The sequence below is a fragment of the Pongo pygmaeus genome, chromosome 7 (assembly GCF_028885625.2).
Source record: "Pongo pygmaeus isolate AG05252 chromosome 7, NHGRI_mPonPyg2-v2.0_pri, whole genome shotgun sequence".
NCBI lineage: Eukaryota > Metazoa > Chordata > Mammalia > Primates > Hominidae > Pongo > Pongo pygmaeus.
In genome coordinates, this window is record NC_072380.2 from 77,196,679 (window position 1) to 77,217,458 (window position 20,780).

Sequence of the window (20,780 nt, forward strand, 5' to 3'; positions counted from 1 at the left end):
TCTATCCTACAGCACATGGAATTTCTTCAAGATAGACCATATGATAGTCCATAAAATAAGCCTCAATAAACTTAAGAAAATTGAAATTATATCAAGCACTCTCTCGGACCACAGTGGAATAAAACTGGAAACCAAATCCAAAAAGAATCTTCAAAACCATTCAAATACATGGAAATAACCTGCTTCTGAATGAGCATTGGGCCAAAAACAAAATCAAAATGGAAATTTAAAAGTTCTTTGAACTGAATGACAATAATGACACAACCTATCAAAACTTCTGGGATACAGCAAAGGCGGTGCTAAGAGGAAAGTTCATAGTCCTAAACACGTACATCAAAAAGTCTGAAAGAGCACAGGCAATCTAAGGTCACACCTCAAGGAACTGGAGAAACAAGAAAAAAACAAATCCAAACCCAGCAGAAAAAAGGAAATAACCAATATCAGAGCAGAACTAAATGAAATTGAAACAAACAAACAAAAAATACAAAAGATAAATGAAACAAAAAGCTGGTTCTTTGAAAAGATAAATAAAATTGATGGGCCATTAGCAATATTAACCAAGAAAAGAAGAGAAAAAATGCAAATAACCTCACTAAGAAATGAAACAGGAGATATTACAACTGACACCACTAAATACAAAAGATCATTCAAGACTATAATGAATACCTTTAAGCACATAAACTGGAAAACCTAGAAGAGATGGATACATTCCTGGAAAAATACAGCCCTCCTAGCTTCAATCAGGAAGAATTAGATACTCTGAGCAGACCAATAACAAGCAGCAAGATTGAAATGGCAATTTAAAAATTGCCAACAAAAAAAAAGTCCAGGACCAGACAGATTCACAGTAGAATTCTACAAGACATTCAAAAAAGAATTGGTACCAATCTTATTGACACTATTCCACAAGATAGAGAAATAAGGAACCCCCCCCACACACACAATTCATTCTATGAAGCCAGTATCACCCTAATACCAAAAGCAGAAAAGGACATAAACAAAAAAGAAAACTACAGATGATATCCATGATGAAGATAGATACTAAAATCCTTAACAAAAATACTAGCTAACTGAATCCAACAACATATCAAAAAAGATAATCCACCATGATAAAGTGGTTTCACACCAGGATGCAAGCATGGTTTAACATGTACAAGTCAATAAATGTAATACACCACATCAACAGAAGTAAAAACAAAAATCACATGATCATCTTAATAGATGCAGAAAAATCATTCGACAAGATCCAGCATCCCTTTTTGATTAAAACTCTTAGCAAAATCAGCATACAAGGGACAAACCTTAGTGTAACAAAAGCCATCTATGACAAACCCACAGCCAACATAATACTGAATGGGGAAAAGATGAAAGCATTCTCTGTGAGAACTGGAACAATACAAGGAAGCCCACTCTCACCACTCCTCTTCAACATAGTACTGGAAGTCCTAGCCAGACCAGTCAGACAAGAGAAAGAAATAAAGGGCATCCAGATCGGTAAAGAGGAAGTCAAACTGTCACTGTTTGCTGATGATATGATCGTTTACCTTGAAAACCCTAAGGACTCCTCCAGAAAGCTCCTAGAACTGATAAAACAATTCAGCAAAGTGTCCAGATACAAGATTAAGGTACACAAATCAACAGCTATTCTATATACCAACAGCAACCAAGAAGAGAATCAAATCAAGAATTCAACTCCTTTTACAAAAGATATAAAATGCTTAGGAATATGCCTAACAAAGGAATTGAAAGACCTGTACAAGGGAAACTACAAAACACTGCTAAAAGAAATCACAGATGACACAAACAAATGGAAACACATCCCTTGCACATGGATGGGTAGAATCGATATTGTGGAAATGACCATACTGCCAAAAGCAATCTACAAATTCAACACAATCTCCATCAGAATACCACCATCATTCTTCACAGAATTAGAAAAAACAATTCTAAAATTCATATGGAACCAAAAAAGAGCCCGCACAGCAAAGCAAGACTAAGCAAAAAAGAACATGTCTGGAGGCATCACACTACCTGATTTCGAACTATTCCATAAGGCCATAGTCACCAAAACAGCATGGTACTGGTATAAAAATAGGCACCTAGACCAATGGGACAGAATAGAGAACCCAGAAATAAACCCAAATACTTACAGCCAACTGATCTTGGACAAAGCAAACAACAACATAAAGTGGGGAAAGAACACCCTTTTCAACAAATGGTGCTGGAATAATTGGCTAGCCACATGTAGGAGAATAAAACTGGATCCTCATCTCTCAGCTTATACAAAAATCAACTCAAGATGGATTAAGGACTTAAACCTAGGACCTGAAACGATAAAAATTTTAGAAGATAACAATGGAAAAACTCTTCTAGACATTGGTTTAGGCAAGGATTTTATGACCAAGAACCCAAAAGCAAATGCAGTAAAAACAAAGATAAATAGTTGCAACCTAATTAAAGAGTTTTTGCATGGCAAAAGGAACAGTCAGCAGAGTAAACAACCCACAGAGTGGAAGAAAATCTTCATAGTCTATACATCTGACAAAGGACTAATATCCAGAATCTACAATGAACTCAAACAAATCAATAAGAAAAAAAAACAAACAATCCCATCAAAAAGTGTGCTAAAGACATGAATAGACAATTCTCAAAAGAAGATATACAAATGGCTAACAAACATATGAAAAAATGCTCAACATCACTAATGATCAAGGAAATGCAAATCAAAACCACAATGTGATACCACCTTACTCCTGCAAGAATGGCCATAATCAAAAAATCAGAAAACAGATGTTGGCATGGATGTGGTGAACAGGGAATACTTCTACACTGCTGGTGGGAATGTAAACTAGTACAGCCACTGTGGAAAACAGTGTGGAGATTCCTTAAAGAACTAAAAGTAGAACCACTATTTGATCCAGCAATCCCACTACTGGGTATCTACTCAGAGGAAAAGAAGTTATTATTCAAAAAAGATACCTGGACACACATGTTTATAGTGGCACAATTCACAATTGCAAAATCATGGAACCAACCCAAATGCCCATCAATCAATGAGTGGATAAAGAAACTGTGATATATATACATGATGGAATACTATGCAGCCATAAAAAGGAATGAAGTGGCCAGGTGTGATGGCTCATGCCTGTAACCCCACATTTTGGGAGGCCGAGGAGGGCCGATCACCCAGGTCAGGAGATCGAGACCATCCTGGCTAACACAGTGAAACCCTGTCTCCACTAAAAATACAAAAAATTAGCTGGGCATGGTGGCACGCGCCTGTAGTCCCAGCTACTCAGGATGCTGAGGCAGGAAAATCGCTTGAACCTGGGAGGCAGAGTTTGCAGTGAGCCAAGATGGCACCACTGCACTCCAGCCTGGGCAACAGAGCGAGACTCTGTCTCAAAAAAAAGGAATGAATTAACAGCATTTGCAGCGACCTAGATGAAATTGGAGACTATTACTCTAAGTGCAGTAACTCAGGAATGGAAAAACAAACATTGTGTGTTCTCACTGATATATGGGAGCTAAGCTATGAGGATGCAAATCATAAGAATGATATAATGGCCTTTGGGGACTGGAGGGAAAGAGTGGGAGGGGGGCGAGAGATAAAAGACTACAAATATGGTACAGTGTATACATGGGTGATGGATGCACCAAAATCTCACAAATCACCACCTAAGAACTTACTCATGTAACCAAATACAACCTGTACCCCAATAACTTATGGAAAAATAAAATAAAATTAAAAAGTTTAAAAAAAGTTTTACTTCATATTCTCCTGTTCTCCATGTCAGTGTGTTTACAATGACCACTCTACAACAAATAAACCTATCAACAAATACTTGCCCTATCTTTATTGACACAGCAGAAATTTGCCTGTTACATGTAACAATTGCAAATTTTAATTTATCCCAGCTTTATTTAGACTTTACTATATGCCAGGCACTGTGCTAAGCACTTTACATGCGTTCTTTCAGTTAATCCTCACCAACTGCACAAGGTTGAAAGGTACTAGAATTGCCCCTAATTTATATATAAAGAAACTGATGCTGACACGGGTTGAGTAAGTTATAGAAGGTCACATGACTTGTGAGCAGCAAAGGCCAGACCTAAACACAAATTATAACCCATGCTTTTAACCACTAAATTCTACGGCCACAAAATTGTTCTTACATTGATTCTATTCATTCCTCAGTAGGAGTTAAGAACTGACAAAAACCTTCCAGGAGGTGTCGAAGTGCTTGTCTGCCCTGGTTGTTAAATATTTATTGAACATTCCATTTATACTGGATACTGTCCTAGATGCTGGGTGATGAATAAAAAGAACAAATTATCTGCCCTCATGGAGCTTATACTGTAATGGGGAGACAGAATAAAACACATTTGTATTAAAATTTCAGCTAGTAATAAGTATTATGGAGAAAAAGAAAGCAGGGTGAGGAGGCAGCAAGCGATGGGAGGTGTTAGCCCCACAGGAGTGTCCCGTGTGGTGCCATCAGGTGGGATGTGGGAGTGGCCCATATAGGTCTCTAAGGAGACAGTACTTCATTAGAATCCTCAAGGGACCAACCCCCCAAATGCCTGGAGCAAGATAATTTTGAGCAGAGAAATCAGTAAGGGTAAAGCCCTAAGCCAGGAAAAGCTTGGTTTTTGGAAGGTTCTGCTGGAACAGAGTGAGAACGGGGATATCAGCAGAAAAGGCACTGGAGGAGTTGGGTGCCCAGTCCCAGGAATGCAAAGATCATGGAAAGGACGTTTGGGTGTTGTTCAGGGTGTGATGGGAAACCATTGGAGGTTTCCAAGGAAAGGAATGATATGATCTGATCCTGTGTGTGTGTGTGTATGTGTGTGTGTGTGTGTTAAAATACATAACATAGAGTACACCACTGTCACCATTTTTAGGTGTACAGCTCAGTGGCATTAAGTATATTCACATTGTGCTGTAACCATCACCACCATCCATCTCCAGAACCTTTTCATCTTCCCAAAGTAAAACTCCACACCCATTAAACACTAACTCCCCGTTCTTCCTCCTCCCAGTCCCTAGTAACCACCATTCTACCTTCTGAGTCTATGGATCTGACTACTCTAAGTTTGGGATCTGGCTTATTTCATTCAACCTAGTGTTTTCAAGGTTCATTCATGTTGTAGCATATACCAAAATTGCACTGTTTTTTTAGGGCTGTATGTATACACCACACATTTTGTATATCCATTGGGTTAAATGAAATCTATCATCAAAATTAATTTCATTTGCTTCTTCCTGCTTTTAAAAAATCTGGCTCGTAGAAAATAAAAAATTACACACGTAGCTCACATTCGTAGCTTGTATTTTATGTCTCTTGGACAACACTGTTTTAAAGTTTTTACAGAAGCCTACAAAAAACTACCTCAAGAATTTTTTTGCTGTCATCATGAAGAAAAATGAAAGCAGCTTGTAACTGACTATAAGAACCCCAAGAAAAGAATGATGCCCCACAACCAGCTCAAAATGCCCCAGAAATAGCATTTTCATAGGGAGGGTAAATAATTTTATAGCCAAAGAAGAAATCTGTTACAGTGGATTGTTCACCAAAGAGGATTTATTGAAATCAAATCAACAACTCATTCTTTAGGGAAGGTGGAAGAATTGAATGGTGGTCAGAAACTATTTGCTCCCTGCCAGCCTGGGTGGATCATGAGGTCAGGAGTTCAAGACCAGCCTGGCCAAGATGCTGAAACCTTGTCTCTACTAAAAATACAAAAACTAGCCAGGTGTGGTGGCGGGCACCTTTAATTCCAGCTACTCGGGAGGCTGAGGCAGAGAATTGCTTGAACCCGAGAGGCAGAGTCTGCAGTGAGCCGAGATCACGCCACTGTACTCCAGCTTGGGTGACAGAGCAAGATTCCATCTCAAAAAAAAAAAAAATTAGCATCTAGTAATCAATAGAACAAAGCATCCAGTAATCAGTAGAACAAAATATTGATATTTATCTTCATAAGCAAGATATCATAGCATAAGTGAAATATTTTGCTGCGGAATGTTTTAAGTCACAAATCTGGTTATAAAAAGCCCTGAAAGCTGAACTGAAACACACCAGCAGCTTGGGAAGTACTTGATGTGCCAGAGGCATCCTCACTGGCTCTCAGGTTTCTATTTGGATGTGCATGGACAGACAAAATGCAGATACTGAGAGGTTTTAAGAAAAAATGTAGTGGCTTCCAAATACCCAATTTAAAACTGGTGTATGCTTATATGGCACAGGTAAAATGGTATTCCATTTCTCTGTTCCAAAATCAATAGAGCTATGTCTGAGCTACTTTACCAGTAGTGATGCAATTGTGTAATGAACCATCCTTTCCCTCATTTGACATAGGACAGCATAATCCTCTTGAAGAGAAGTTGAAAAAGCCTGGTAGATAGAGGGCTTAGGAAATTAACATTCATTTATTATTGTTTATGGCAAGGCCATCCAGGCCATTGGCATGCTTTTGAGATCTGAGTTCAGTAAATTGCATGTCTTTGTGTGTGTGTTTACATTTTGTGTAACCTCTTCAGTATTGTATCTATCTTTTAAAAAAAATTTACAATTCAAAATTATTTAGTTCATTTTGCAACTGCTTTCCTTATTTTGACTGAAAGGCATTCTCTCATGATTTCTTCTTTGTGAGTTCCAAGAGCTGGTGTAACCTGAAGACCTAGATATCCTCACATCCTCTCCCAAGTGACCAACTGTCACTCCCCCAAGAAGAGATAGGTGATAGATGATTGATTGATTGATTGATAATTGATAGATGACAGATAGATAATAGATGATAGATAGATGATAGATGATAGATAATGGATAGATAGAAGATAGATAATAGATGATTGATAGGTAGATGGATAGATAATACATAGAGCAAATGCACATATGTAGCATTATAAAGGAAGAGCTCTGCTGACAGACATAAACATTTTTAAATTCCCTTGAGAAACTTTCTCTAAGCAATTTACTATGTAGGAACGGGAGGACATAAAGGAGAGGAATAATATTATGGTTATGTAACTTGCATACAATCAGGCGACAATTCATGCCACAGAGGGCTAGAACATAATTATCTGAATTTAAGCCAAGCTCTGATGACTAAATTTCATGCTAGATGTGTGTCTCAGAACATTCATGTTCCAGGGTAAGATACCTTGACCATCTGGACCCCGCCAATTCTCCCCATACGATCTTCTTCCTTAAGAAACGGTTAGATCCATTTGCCTTTCAGAAGCATTGCACTCCTTGCAGTGACGGGAGTTGGAGGGCAGGAACTGCTGCTGAAAAGACAGAAACTCCCCGTCCTGCCACCCCTCCTGGTGGCAGCATTGATGAACATGTCTATTACTGAGCCTGTCATTCCAGAGAGCCAAAGGCCAAGATGAAGAATGCACACAGCGTCTTCTGTGTGACAGGCAGCATGCTCCCACCAGCCTACGCTGGGCCCTGGTGTCACACAAGAGCTGAGTATTGATAGGGATGCAGTGCTGCCCACCAGCGAGCCGGACTGAGGGACGAGGGAGCAGGCAGAGCACAGTGCCTATAACAATGGCCTTTACACCTCCATTTCCTTCATGAAGGCTCATTCCTCAGCTCTGAGAGCCTGCACATAGTCAGTATTCAGTGCTCAATGGGTATTTCCTCCTGAATTAATTTCATCTTCTGTTCCTGGAAGGCCACACTTCATTGTGATGTGGAATAAGTCTACTATACTTCTATGCCCTGTGAAAAGCGGTCCCTGTACAAATGCTAGCCATTCCTGTCACTGAAAATGGGAGCCCTTTTTCAGGGTTGTTCTTGCTTGGGCTACACGTATTAAGGACGAAGCCCCTTTAGTTAGGTTTGTAAATCTCTAGACCAAAACATTAGCATTCAGATTGCACCTAGGAGAAGAGTGAAGACTTGATGAGAACCCAGGACCCAATAATAAAATATTTCTCAACTGTCAAACAAATAATTCACAATGTGGAGGATGGGGACAAGGCAGGAGTAGGATTTGGATTTTAAATGAAGCAAGTAGGCAACACCAGATTACTGTTTCACACAGGAAAATCAATGGGAAGTTGGAATTTCGAGGTCCCCTCGCAAACTTGTAAATAAAACATCGGTATCACATAGCAGATATTGGGTACGTAGGGGAACACAAGGTTGGGAAAGTCGACTTTTGCTTTCCATCCACATTTCCTGGAGCTTGGGAGGAAGAACAACAGTGGAACTCTGCCAAGGGAGGAGGGAAGAGGAGGGGGAGAGGTTTATTTCATTAAGATCCATTATCTTTGACCTGAAATCAGAACCCTTACTTCTCAAAAGACAGTAGTATAATTTTTTCTCCTACTGTAAGTAACTTTTACTCATTTCTCTCTAGATTTATGAGCAGTTGGAGCTTTTGAAATTTTTTCGGTTTGATGAGGGAAAGGCACAAATAAAGATTTGTCTAAACTTGCTGACCCCTGACAATTTTACATAATTTAACAAGGACAATATAATATATTGGTATTTCATCAACCTTATGGCCAAGGCTTCAAGTCCACAGAACCCATATGCAATCAATATTGCATAGAAATGGAAACAAATATCGGTTCCATCATCAAGGCAGCAGCCTGCTGTTAAAATACATAGTATCAATGACACTAGGAGTTCCTGTCCTTCCTTCTTCCTTCCTTCCTCCCTTTCTTCCTTCCTTCTTCCTCTTTTCAACCACTTATTTATTCTACAGACATTTATTGGACACTTAATACCCTTTACATAACCATTGCCAGCTGATCTTTTCAGATCAGGCACACATTTGCATTTTATTTTCATATCCAAAAATCTGCCTAAACTTGGGCAAACTTGGGCTGAAGACACGGGGTCCATTCTCTGCGCCTGGGTGTCCCAGCACCTGCCAGCTGTGCGTCCCTGGAATTGAGGACATCGTGTTTTCAATTTTCTTCAATAAAGCAATGAATCTGGCAATTTGCTGGCCTGCTTTAGCTAAACAGAAAGGACAATTTGAGAAAGATCATAGTTCAGGCCCAGTCAGACGGAAACGATTGAAAACAGAGAGCTGGCCGCTGCGTTTCCCCAATGCAGCTTGCTGTCGCAGTTTGACTGACAAACTGACTTTTTTGAGGTGCTCATGCCCATTTCAGTCAGAGTTTATTGAAGGTGATTTTGATCTTCTCCATGAGGCCACAGCAGTGGCCATGCCATCTGTCACCTTGATTGCATCGTGGATTCTCTGGAGAGAGCGCCATGGCTCCTGATCATTTACAGATTGTGCTGCTCTCCCCTCCATAAGGACCACATGCGCAGAGCCAGATGGTGAACATACACGCTTATTATAAGTCTTTATCTCCGTGCAGGAAGGAGAGGAACCATTAGGTCTCCCTCAGGAGCTCTGCTCCTCTCGACCAGCATGCTGCTCCTCAGCAAATACAGTCTTCTTCAGCTGTCATCGGCCCACCTCTGAAAATTAAAAAAATAAACAATAATTCCATCAGCTGAGGCCGGGAAACCAAGACAATGCAGCAAAGCAATCCCCTGGCCTTGCCTTCCTTTCTTTTCTCTAACCCCTTGCTTGCCTGACTGTCAGCACTAGGTAAAAACAAGTTTGTTTGCAAATGCATCATTAATGTGTTGATTTTTTAAGAGATCAAGAGGGACTGCTGCTTGGAAATAAAGCGACATGATCCTATTTTTCGTCATTGAGATTATGGCTTCCATTGTATTGGCCTCATTCTTTTTCACTTAAGGATTTTTCGGTTCATTTTACAAATTTTAAAATTCAGTGTTGTTTTTCTGAAATAATTCCAGGAGCAGGACCACCTGTGTGTCAAAGCGTAAGGGCTCAGGGAGGGATTTAAATGCAGGGGACTGTGAAGGAGAATGGAAACCCCTAGTACAGTGGAACTTTGAAAAATTCCTTTTAGTAAACTCTCTGTTAGGAAAGAGACATAATGGGGAGGGCTGGGAGTAGGCAGGAGAGCTGAGCACGCATGGCTCAGAGCACGGACTGAGCAGATCTGGGACTGCTTGTGAAAATGAGCGCTTTCTCCCAAAACACCACTGCCTCTCGCTGTCAGGGATTCATAAAGAGGTCTAAAAGAACCTGAAGTGGAACTGTAACATGTGCAAAAATAAATACTGCCAGAATAATACACATTCGTTGTAAAGAAAGTGATTATCAACTTTTTGATTTTTAGGTATAATTTATATACAGTAAAGCATATACACTTTAAATACACATTTTGTTTTTTACATATAAATATTTCATCCAGACCAAGATATAGGACATTTCCAGAACTCCAGCTGACTCATATGCAGACTCACGAAGAGGCCCACCTCCTCTGCCTCCAGGGCTCTATCTCCAAAATTAACAATACATCCAAGCTTAGAATTCGCCTCTCTCTCTCTCTCTCTCTCTCTCTCTCTCTCTCACACACACACACACACACACACACACACACCCCCCCTGGCTTTGTGGGAAAGTCCCCACCAGTGAGCAGCTGTATGTGGAAACCAGGGAAAGGTTTCTACTGACCCATAACCTTGAAGTCTCAGCTATTTGGGTCATTCATTTAGAATAACTGCCACGTTAACCAATGGTTGCAATTACCTAAATCCAGTATCTTTGCTCAGACACTAAATCTGAGTGATCCTGGAGCCTGCTAAGACAGTCACACAATCCCTTATGGTTTAGGTTAAAATGGAATAGGATTTCTCAATCCATGAAATGACCAAGCCATAACCTCTTGCACACCAGTTCTCAAAGGCCTTCAGAAGTATCACCCTTTGTTGAAAACGCAGGATAAGCTACAACAGAGTCGTTGTAAAAAAAAAAAAAAAAAAAAAAAAAAAAAAAAGACAACTATGAGAACTCCCACTGTGAACACACACACAGACACACAGGCACATACACACACAGGAACAAGGCACCTCACATAGCCATGTTTCCTCAAAAGGTTACTGAGCCAAGACACTTCCTAAACACAAGTCCAAAAGTTATTCCACATGTTTTGTGTACACATTAGGGACCTTTCCAGGAGATATTTTGATAGAAGCTAATAATGTTTTTAACAGACTGACTTCATTTTTTTTTTCAGTAAACCTCATTTAACTCATCAACTTCCACAATGGTACTGCTTTGTTAACATTTTCTATGAAATAAAACAACTGCTCTTAATGGAATGAAAGTCACTACCAAATATTTTTAGAGGAAGAAATTTAGTGTTACTTTAATCCAACACAAACGTGTTTTCAGAGGAGAGATTTGTGGTAAACTCCTATTCTTAAACTCGCTCTTTAGTTTTGTGTTTTGTTTTGTTTTGCCTTGGTTTGGGGCATCAGGGAATGTGTAGGGATGAGAAGGAAATGTACATATTTGATAGGCTGTGTGCTAACTGTACTTAAGATATTTTGCAAGTGATATGTAAAGACACAAACAGGAAAAAATAGTCATGCCTATCTAAATTAACTCTTTGTCCCTGAACATTAGCGTATAATGAATTCCACCTAAGCACATAGATTTTTAAAATATCAGCATTCTCCCTACTGTATATCATTTTTCTACGCAGCACAGATAGGAATCAGTATGGGATTAGCCCTACCCAGTTAAACAGATGATCCTGACCTTTGCAACTTCACATTGCTCTGTTCTCTTAGAACAAAAACATCTATAGGGATACATATTGAAAACCAAATCACCAAACACAGTCATCCTCTCAAAAAAGATGAAAGATAATAAGATGTAATATAGTGCATTTGATTAAAAATAAAAATGTGACTTTATAAAATGAAAAAGATTACTTAGGTCCAGGGAGACAAAAAGGGAAACTGGGTTTGCTTACTTCATGTTAATGAAATTTGCTAAGATACATAATGGTTTCCAGGCCCCCACATGGGGAGAAGATAATTCTGCAAATATGAAATGCTGAGCATCTTTACTTCCAGTTCTGGTTTCATCACTTCTAGTTAGGCTAGGACAAGAAGCTCAGTGTAGTCCTCCCCTACAGCTACCCTCCATGAAGTATCAAGGTGCAGAGAAAGGCCAAAGGGCATGGAATCAGGCTGGGGTTGAATCCAGCCTTTTTACTTGGCCTTGTACTTGGGTAGGTTACTTACTTTCTCTCAGCCTCATATTCTCTATCTGCCAATGAGCAAAACAATACCAGTCTCCCAAGTGAGGATTAACTTCAGCAAATGGGAAAACATCTCATGTCTATCTGGCATATACTAAGTCCTTAAAGCATGCTGAAAACGAAATTAAATCAGAACAAATGTCACCATTTCTGTTAAAAGATAATGCTGCAAATGCACACACAATACAATCATTAAGATTATTAGGTTTCAATATAGGAAGCATATTTTGTAAGGCAACCAGAGTGTTAAATGCAAGCTGAATGGCAGGAAGGTAGGTCTGTAGTGATGGGGAACAAAGGCCCTGCCTTCAGCTCTAGGCTCCACCCACCCCTGGGTAGCTGTGTGATTTGTGCTTGTTACTTAAATTCTCTGTTTCAGTTTCTCCACCTGAAAAATGAGAGTGAGACTAAGGAACCTACCTCATAAGGTGGCTGTCAAGATTGGATGAGATAATGTAGGTAACATGCCTGACAAATGTAAGTGCTATAAAAGTTAGGTAGCATTCAGAGTGCACCGAAGGCTGTGAAATGGCAGCTCATGATTTCATTCTTTGCTAACTTTTGGCTCTAGTGTAGCAATAAAATCATATTGAAACTTCAAAGCCCAGAAAATTGACCAGAATTCATTGTTCACATTTGTTTGCTATTTTTGGTTTTCAGTGTTTGCTAGGTGGGAACCATTGTTTATTTTATTTAATTGCTGTAAACCATACCTATAAACTTACTAAGCTATATCACATCTCTGTCTCTCTCTCTGTCTCTGTCTCTCTCTAACACACACACACACACACACACACACACACACACACACAAATTTTTTTATTATACTTTAAGTTCTGGAGTACATGTGCAGAACATGCAGGTTTGTTACATAGGTATACACGTGCTATGGTGGTTTGCTGCACCCATCAAGCCGTCACCTACATTAGGTATTTCTCCTAATGCTATCCCTCCCCAGCCCCCGACCCCCTGACAGGCCCCTTGTGTGACCTTTCCCTCCCTGTGACCATGTGTTCTAATTGTTCAACTCCCACTTATGAGTGAGAACATGCGGTGTTTGGTTTTCTGTTCTTGACACACACAATTTTTTATGCAGGGTAATTGTAGCTGGATCTATGCAAACTCACAACTGTTACTGGGAAAATGTCTCAAAGTACAACAGGAGAAGGACTGTCATAATTTGGACTCAAAGTTAAAAGATTTGGATGTTGGTCCTAACCCTACCACTTAACCTTGAGTAAAGCACTTATTCTCTCTGTATCTGTTTCCTCATCTGCAAAATACAAATTGAAATGCCTTTTAATTTCATGTGATTGCTGTAAGGATCAAATCTGTGAAAGGACCTTGAAAAATATAAAACACAAAACAAGTTCAAGTATTAGGTATTGGTATTATATATTAAAGACAGCATTATCACCAGGCAAACATTAATGACTATATTAAACAGATAAATTAAGATTTTATAATAAATGTGTAACTTCCAGAAATAAATTAGACTCTAGCTGGAAAGCAAGAATATCAAAGCCATCGCCTTCTGAACCACAAGGCCAATATGGAGAGAGATCTAAATTCTGCTCCCAAGGGTCTCAGAAGTTCCTGGATCAAATGATTCTGATTAATAGAGTGGACAAATAGGGCTCGCACTTCAATTTTGCTTCTTCCTATCTTTGAGAATATTTTCAATATTACAATGTCTATCCTGCAAATAGCATAAGACCCAAATAAAAGTAAATCCAACAAAATCTGCTTAACTCAGACTGCTTTAAAATAAGAGTTCATACAATGGGACAGTTGGTCCCAATCCTGATTTAATATGTCTGCAGTACAAAGAGTCTTTGCTGCCTCCTGTTTCTGCAGAAAAAAAAAAAAGAGCTTATTAAAATAAATGTAGACTAGGATTTAAGCCTCTAATAAGAATGAAAAAGCAATAATTTGAAATAATAATATACGTTTTTAAAATATATTTATTATTCTTGCATTAGAATTTAAATTAGTAATATTAAAATGTCAGGGGTTACATCATATGAATGTAAAAAGCAGAAGTAATTATTTTTTTGAAAGTTCCAGAGATTCTGGAATGGTATGCCAACAAAAAGGCAGTTCTAAACTTAAATTCAAATTATACTGAACACAGTAGTTCAAATGTAACTTAACAGTAGCCAACATACATACATATAGCCTTTTCTTTCTCTGTCACCAGATAAGGTACATTAGAAGGTAGGTCATGATTATATATTATACTTATTATGAATAATAATATCATAATGTGTATAAATCAATGTATGTGTATATGTGCGTGTGAGTGTGTGTGTATGTGTGTGGTCAAGTCAAATTCAACTTACAGGCAGTGATCACACATCTCATCTTGTGAATGGCATTAGATATCTTGTTCAAAATCTCTGATTAATCTGATTAAGCTAGCAAGTGAATAATCCTTTAATCCTCTCAAGAATACAGTTTATGTCTGCTGAGTGTCAAATTTAAGACTGGTAAGTTGTAAATACTGAAATTTAAGTGAAAGGAAAGAGAAAAAGGCTGGAACCAAAGTCAAACTGTTTTCATCTCTTTTCCAGATTCTGTCTTTTGTGGGTGACCTTCTTGGCTGAAATAGGAATGAGAAACATTAGGAAAAATAATAAATCATCCTCAGGTGGCGGCTCTGTGGCAGCGAGCGTATCAGTCACCGAGGACCAATCTGCTAGCATGTGCTTCCCTTTTCCAAACCAGTTTAATTATAAATTAATGGATACTGCCTTTGCTTCTCATTTCATTTTGGAGCTGAAAATGTTGAAAACCAGATATTATTTATTTTATAGTTGGAAATCTATCTCAAAAGCTAAAAATTGCTAAATATTTTTACATAATTTATATGAGCAAGAAAATGAACATCCTCCCATTTAAATTTTAGGCAGAGGCTACACTTTAGATGGTGTTATTGCATTTAGAACAACGCAGGGCTTTGGCCAGGTTAAATGAATTGAGGTGCCTCGATGCTGATTTATCTTTATGCATCAGATTTAAATAATGACACTGAGCTAAAGCAATGTGAAGAAGTGGGTAGAGGGGAGTGGTGGTGGTTAGTTTGCTGTCCAAGAAAAACAAAAAGTTAAAACAAAACAAAACAAAAAAAGCCTTTTAAACTAACTGGCTTGCTTGCTCGGCATTTGACCACCTACTTTGGCTGAAATGTGGATATATATCATCCCAACCAGCAGTTTATAATATCTATAGCCCAAAATAGTCTGTGAATGTGTTTACCTGAAATGCCTTTTGTGTTGATTGTTTACAAAAATCATCCCGTTCTTCTAAAATCCTTGACTAATATCTGTTATAAGGGTAAAACCACGAGAAGAGATTAATTTGCCACTCAACTACTTTTTTATTTCTTTATGTGGCTTGAGTCAGAGAGATCTGAACTAATTAAAATACTGGCCAATCTTTAAAAGCAGAAAGTCGGTATTATCCCTTAATTCCTCAGGATGCGAGGAAACAAGGCAAAGGAGAAATCTCCCAGCCCTAAGCATAGCACCAGAGGCAGAGTCACAGCCTGGGAAGTGAAGCAGAGAAGAGCTCAGACCAGCCTGCTCTTTGCTGTTTGGGCTGTGGTGTAGCCTCTACTTTTTTGTTATTTTTCCAGTGAAGCCTGAAGAAACTGCATTCCCGGTAACCAGACAATGGAGGAAAGCTCGTGAAGAAACCCCCTTTCTTGACTTTATTTCTGCCTGGACGGAGGTTCTGCACTTCTCAGCGTGGCCCAAACATATAGGGGTAAAAGGAGGGGTGAGGAGCTTCTGACTAAGCCCCACCCTCAGCCCACTGCATCCCCGACCCCAGAATGTGCCATCCTCGGCAAGTAAAGCTTTCAGCGGTGCTAACTTGATTGTGTTCCTCTAATGTTCACACATTTGGCACAATCTAGTATTTTCGGTCCTTTTATTTTTAATCAGGTTGGCAAACGTCTCTCATCTCTGGCTCTTTCTTCCTGTCCACACAGTGGTAATGGCTTGTGTAATTATTACTTGCTACATGATCTGCTATCCCTGTGGATGTTTAGGCTCATATTATCTTTAACCCCCTTCACCTTTGACAGTGACCTTTTCCCAGGCATCCTCAGCTGGGGATCAGCGGGCGCCTGAGTTTGAAGGGCAGGACCATGCTCAGGCCCTGAGGACTATAGGCCTCATTACGGCTTCCGGACTGAGAGCGACAAAGCCTGGAGGGGAGGGTTAGGATTTCCTGCAGGCGTTCATAAGGCTTTACAGAACCAGTCAGGGAAACAGAATAGTTTCCAGCCACCTCTATGAGTAAGCTGTCTTCCAGAGGGGCGAGTAAGCAGAGAGGAATCCCAATATTGGTAACAAACCATGAAGTGGCCTTGTTTTGCCTTTTTTCAAGGAGCAAAGACTCTCTTAAAACCCCACAGAGCAGTGTTTACCAACTGTGTAAGATCACTTCTGAAATTACTTTACAATGAACCTAATTCTGAATAAATATCTAAAAGAATATGTGGATAAATTATGTAATTTGTCATTTTGTTTTTTCTGATTATACATATCCACTAATTTGTTGTCTTTGGACTTGGTTCTCTTGTCTTCTCATAATCACTATTACTCACATTACAGAACAGCAGCCTCCTTCTTGTCTTTACATGGCATGAGTCAACATCCCTCTCTTCTGCCATTCATTTACTGATCCATTCATGCAACAAATGTTTGTGAAAGTTTGTTAAGTGCATGGACATAATGATGCTATTATTTAAAATGATGCAGAGATCCCCTTGGTACATTCCATGTAGAGTCCAGCTTACACAATCACGGCTGAAGCCTGGCCAAAGAGCAACGTGAAGTCACTAGATCTCTATCCAGCTCATTCCATGAAATTCAAAAGGTCACTACCAAAGTGTACTTGGTCAGGACAATGTACAGGAGTCGCAGTTGCCCCACTCTCCTCTTACTATAGTGGTGCTTGTTCACCTGGTTTTAGGTTCACCTCTTCCTTTTAAGAGCCTTTTTAAGTGTCTGCTGACTCTAAGAAAAACCCACCTATGCAGGAACATGCTGATATAACCTAGAGAGTCCTTGGTGAGAGAAAGGAAAGTTTTAAAATACTAGAAGGAACAGAAGTAAACAATGGACCTTTCAGGAAAATCTTAAGACTTTGAAATATATTTGCAGTGATTTTCAGAGCCAAATTGGGAATCCAGACAATGGGGCATTGAAGCTCATTGGATCTGAGTCTCGGGAATCTCAATCAGTCTCTGTTTTCTCCAGCCCCTCAACTCTAGGCAATAGGAGTTTAGACCAGTAGGTGCACCCACATCCAGGCTCTCAGCTGCTTGGGCCAAGAGAGGATCTGTATTACTAGGTTTAGCTCCACCAGCCAGTGATGTGTAGTTTGGTAAAATCTTTGTGTTCATCACTCTGGGATCTGGGGTGGGCTCTGAGTCTTCTAAAGGTCTTTGGGTCCCAGATCTTCTCTAAGACCATTCACTTTTCTTCAGATTTTAAAACTAGGCCTAACCTCAATTCTAGCAACCAGGTTCTCTGAGATCTAGTCCAATTGGCTGGGCCTTTAAGCCCTGCCTAGCTCTTGCCAGTCCTGCCTTAGATGGTGTGGAACTGTATTTTATGCCTTTAGTCAACAATTACGTCTTCCTTAAAAATAGAAAGATTCCTCACAGATGGTCATCCCTATGGCTTTTGGAATAGCCATCATCAGGAGAGTCCTACCATGCCTCAGCCACCAGACTAGACCCTTTCGAATATCTACACTGACCTAGATATTGGTCCAATCCACAGTGCCCCATTGCACATTGTTGTTTCACGTCAACCACTTTTGCAGTGCCCGATAGCTTACTATTTAGGTTCTTTCCTTGAGCCCATCAGGTTTCAACATTTTACTGTTTTTCTTTGACTCATGCTATCAATATACTCATAGACAGTCTTTCCTGAGTTATCTAGGAATCCACCAGAGAAGTAAGAAAGCACAAGTTGGTTTTAGACATTTTATCAGTATTGAGGTTCCCCTAGAATTGATTGATCCTCAGAAGTCTCCCTGGTTCCCTAGACCAAGAACAGACTTTCTGGGACTATTCAAACGTATTTGCTTGTGTTGGTATATTTCACTTTCTAGGCTGTTGTCCTTCTAAAGTATGACACTAGCGACTTTATTTCCTCTCATACTATAGCAATCAGCATAAGGTCAAAATTTTTTTAAAGAGAATAGAAAACTTGGCTTTATCACCTAGTTTGGCCCTTGCTTTTACCATGTGCTTGAGTACAACAGTAAGATAAAGTTCAAGAAACTCATTAGGTTGATTAAAATGGGAAAGCTGGATAATGTCATCATTTGGGGGTGTATGAAGATATAGAAACCTTCATGTGCCTGTTGATATAAACATAGAATAGGCTGGGTGCAGTACCTCATGCCTGTAATCCCAGCACTTTGGGAGGCCAAGGCAGGCAGATTACTTGAATCCAGGAGTTTGAGACCAGCCTGGGCAACGTGGCGAAACCCCATCTCTATTAAAAATGCAAAAAATTAGCTGTGTAAGGTGGCATGCACCAGTAGTCCCAGCTACTCAGGAGGCTGAGGTGGGAGAATCACCTGAGCCTGGGAGGTTGAGGTTGCAGTGAGCTGAGATTGTGCCACTGCACTTCAGCCTGGACAAGGGGAGTGAGACACTGTTTCAGAAAAAAAAAGAAAGAAAAGTAAAAGAAAAAATAAATCCAGACTGCTGCAGACATTCTGGAAACAACCTGGTAATATTTAATTGAATTCATTGAATTACCTATTAACTAACTACTGTGTCATATTCCCTATGCCACAGTAATCCTGTTCCTGGATATGATTCTCAAACATATTCTCACACACTGGGAGACAGGCTCCATAACATTTATCAGTGTGTGTGTTGCTGGGAGGTGGGAGGTGATCATGTTGTCTGTCACTTGTGAATAGGTAAAACATGGTAGATTCCACTATAAAGTATTCTTCAGCAACTGGAAACAAAGGACTGGATGTTCATACTGCTACATGGATAGCTCTTAGAAACAATAGGTCAGAATGATAAAAGAAAATAGAGCTTTCTTTTCCAAAATGGGCCAAGCAGAATGGCTCCCACAAAGAAACGTGGTGAGAAGGGCCGTTCCGCCATCAAAGAGGTGGTAATCCAATAATACACCATCAACATTCACAAGTACATACAGGAAGTGGGCTTCAAGAAGTGTGCCCCTTGGGCACTCAAAGAGATCTGGAAATTTTCCATGAAAGAGACGGGGAACTCCAGATGTGTGCATTGATACCAGGCTCAACAAAGCTGCCTGGGCCAAAGGAATAAGGAATGTCCCATACCATATCCACGTTGGGTTGTCCAGAAAACTTAAAGAGGATGAAGATTCACTAAATAAGCTCTGCACTTTGGTTACCTACATACCTGTTACCACTTTCAAAATGTACAGAAAGTCAATGTGAATGAGAACTGCCATTGATTATCGAACAAAGCTATAAAACTGCCAAAAAATAGAATGAGCTATCCAGCATAATGATAATTGTGTAAGTTAAAATACATGATCAAATGTTTTACAAGAACACATGAAAACAGAAGGATATCATCAAAGAGATTAAAATGATGATGGTGGGAGGAAGAATGGAAATGGTAGTGAGAAATTGAGAAACAGGGATCAAATGAGATAGGTAGAAAGATGGATGGATGGAAGAAATGATAGATGATGGAGACAGATAGATAAAGAGATAGATAGATGATAGATAGTTTAGATAGATGATAGATAGATAGATAGATAGACAGACAGATAGATAGACAGACAGATAGATAGACAGATACATGATAGATGACATACAAATGAGCTAGCCAGTTGGTCAAGAAAGAAGTCTGTGCAGACCAATGATATGGTTCCATAAACTAGGAAGTATGGTTAACAAATTTTTGCACTTGAAATCCAGAAATAAAATTAAAATGTCCAAGAAAACTGATAAGTTTCTAGGACAATAAGACAATATTGATTTGGCATATTCCAGATTGAGGTGAAAAACTGAAAACTGAGCTGTGTGGCTCAACCTACACTCTGCCTGTGAAACTTAATAATTTGTCATGTCACATCTTGCTCCTTGAGACGTCTCTCTATTTACCAATCAACACTGAGAGCTGGGAATGGGACTAGAATGGCTCAGCATCTTTGATCGAGGAGGCATAAGCAGCTGCTAAATGGCAAGCTGAAGTGAGACAGCCACAAGCAAAGAGGGATGAACATCCTGTAAAGACATCTTAAAGTACCATCCAGTGGTCCAAAAGTACAGCAGAGCCTAGAACAAGGCAAACTTCAGTGTCTGACAGCTCCACTTGGTAAATGCAGCAACTGGACAAGTAATAACCACTCTGGAAGGGTTCAACCTCTGCAGTCTGGGCAAACCCAAGGGCACCCTTCATAAACATCAGTGGAAAGTAGGCTTCCCCATGCTCACTTCTGCTTCTAGACACTCACCACCTGCCAGATTGGCAGCGCCAAGCCCCAAAATCACAACAGAAATGACAACAGTCAACTGCCTTTGAAAAAATTCATCTTTCAGAAGATCCCCTCTTAGAGAACTCACATGCTGATGAAATTGATAGTCCAGGGTTATGTTGTCTAATATG

The 20,780-nt window shown here is 39.6% G+C and overlaps 1 pseudogene; it reads left to right on the forward strand.

The window, feature by feature from the left end:
• The first annotated feature begins 19,239 nt into the window (after nucleotides 1-19,239).
• On the forward strand, nucleotides 19,240-19,617 carry LOC129042086 (large ribosomal subunit protein eL31-like; annotated as a pseudogene).
• The last annotated feature ends 1,163 nt before the right edge of the window (nucleotides 19,618-20,780 follow it).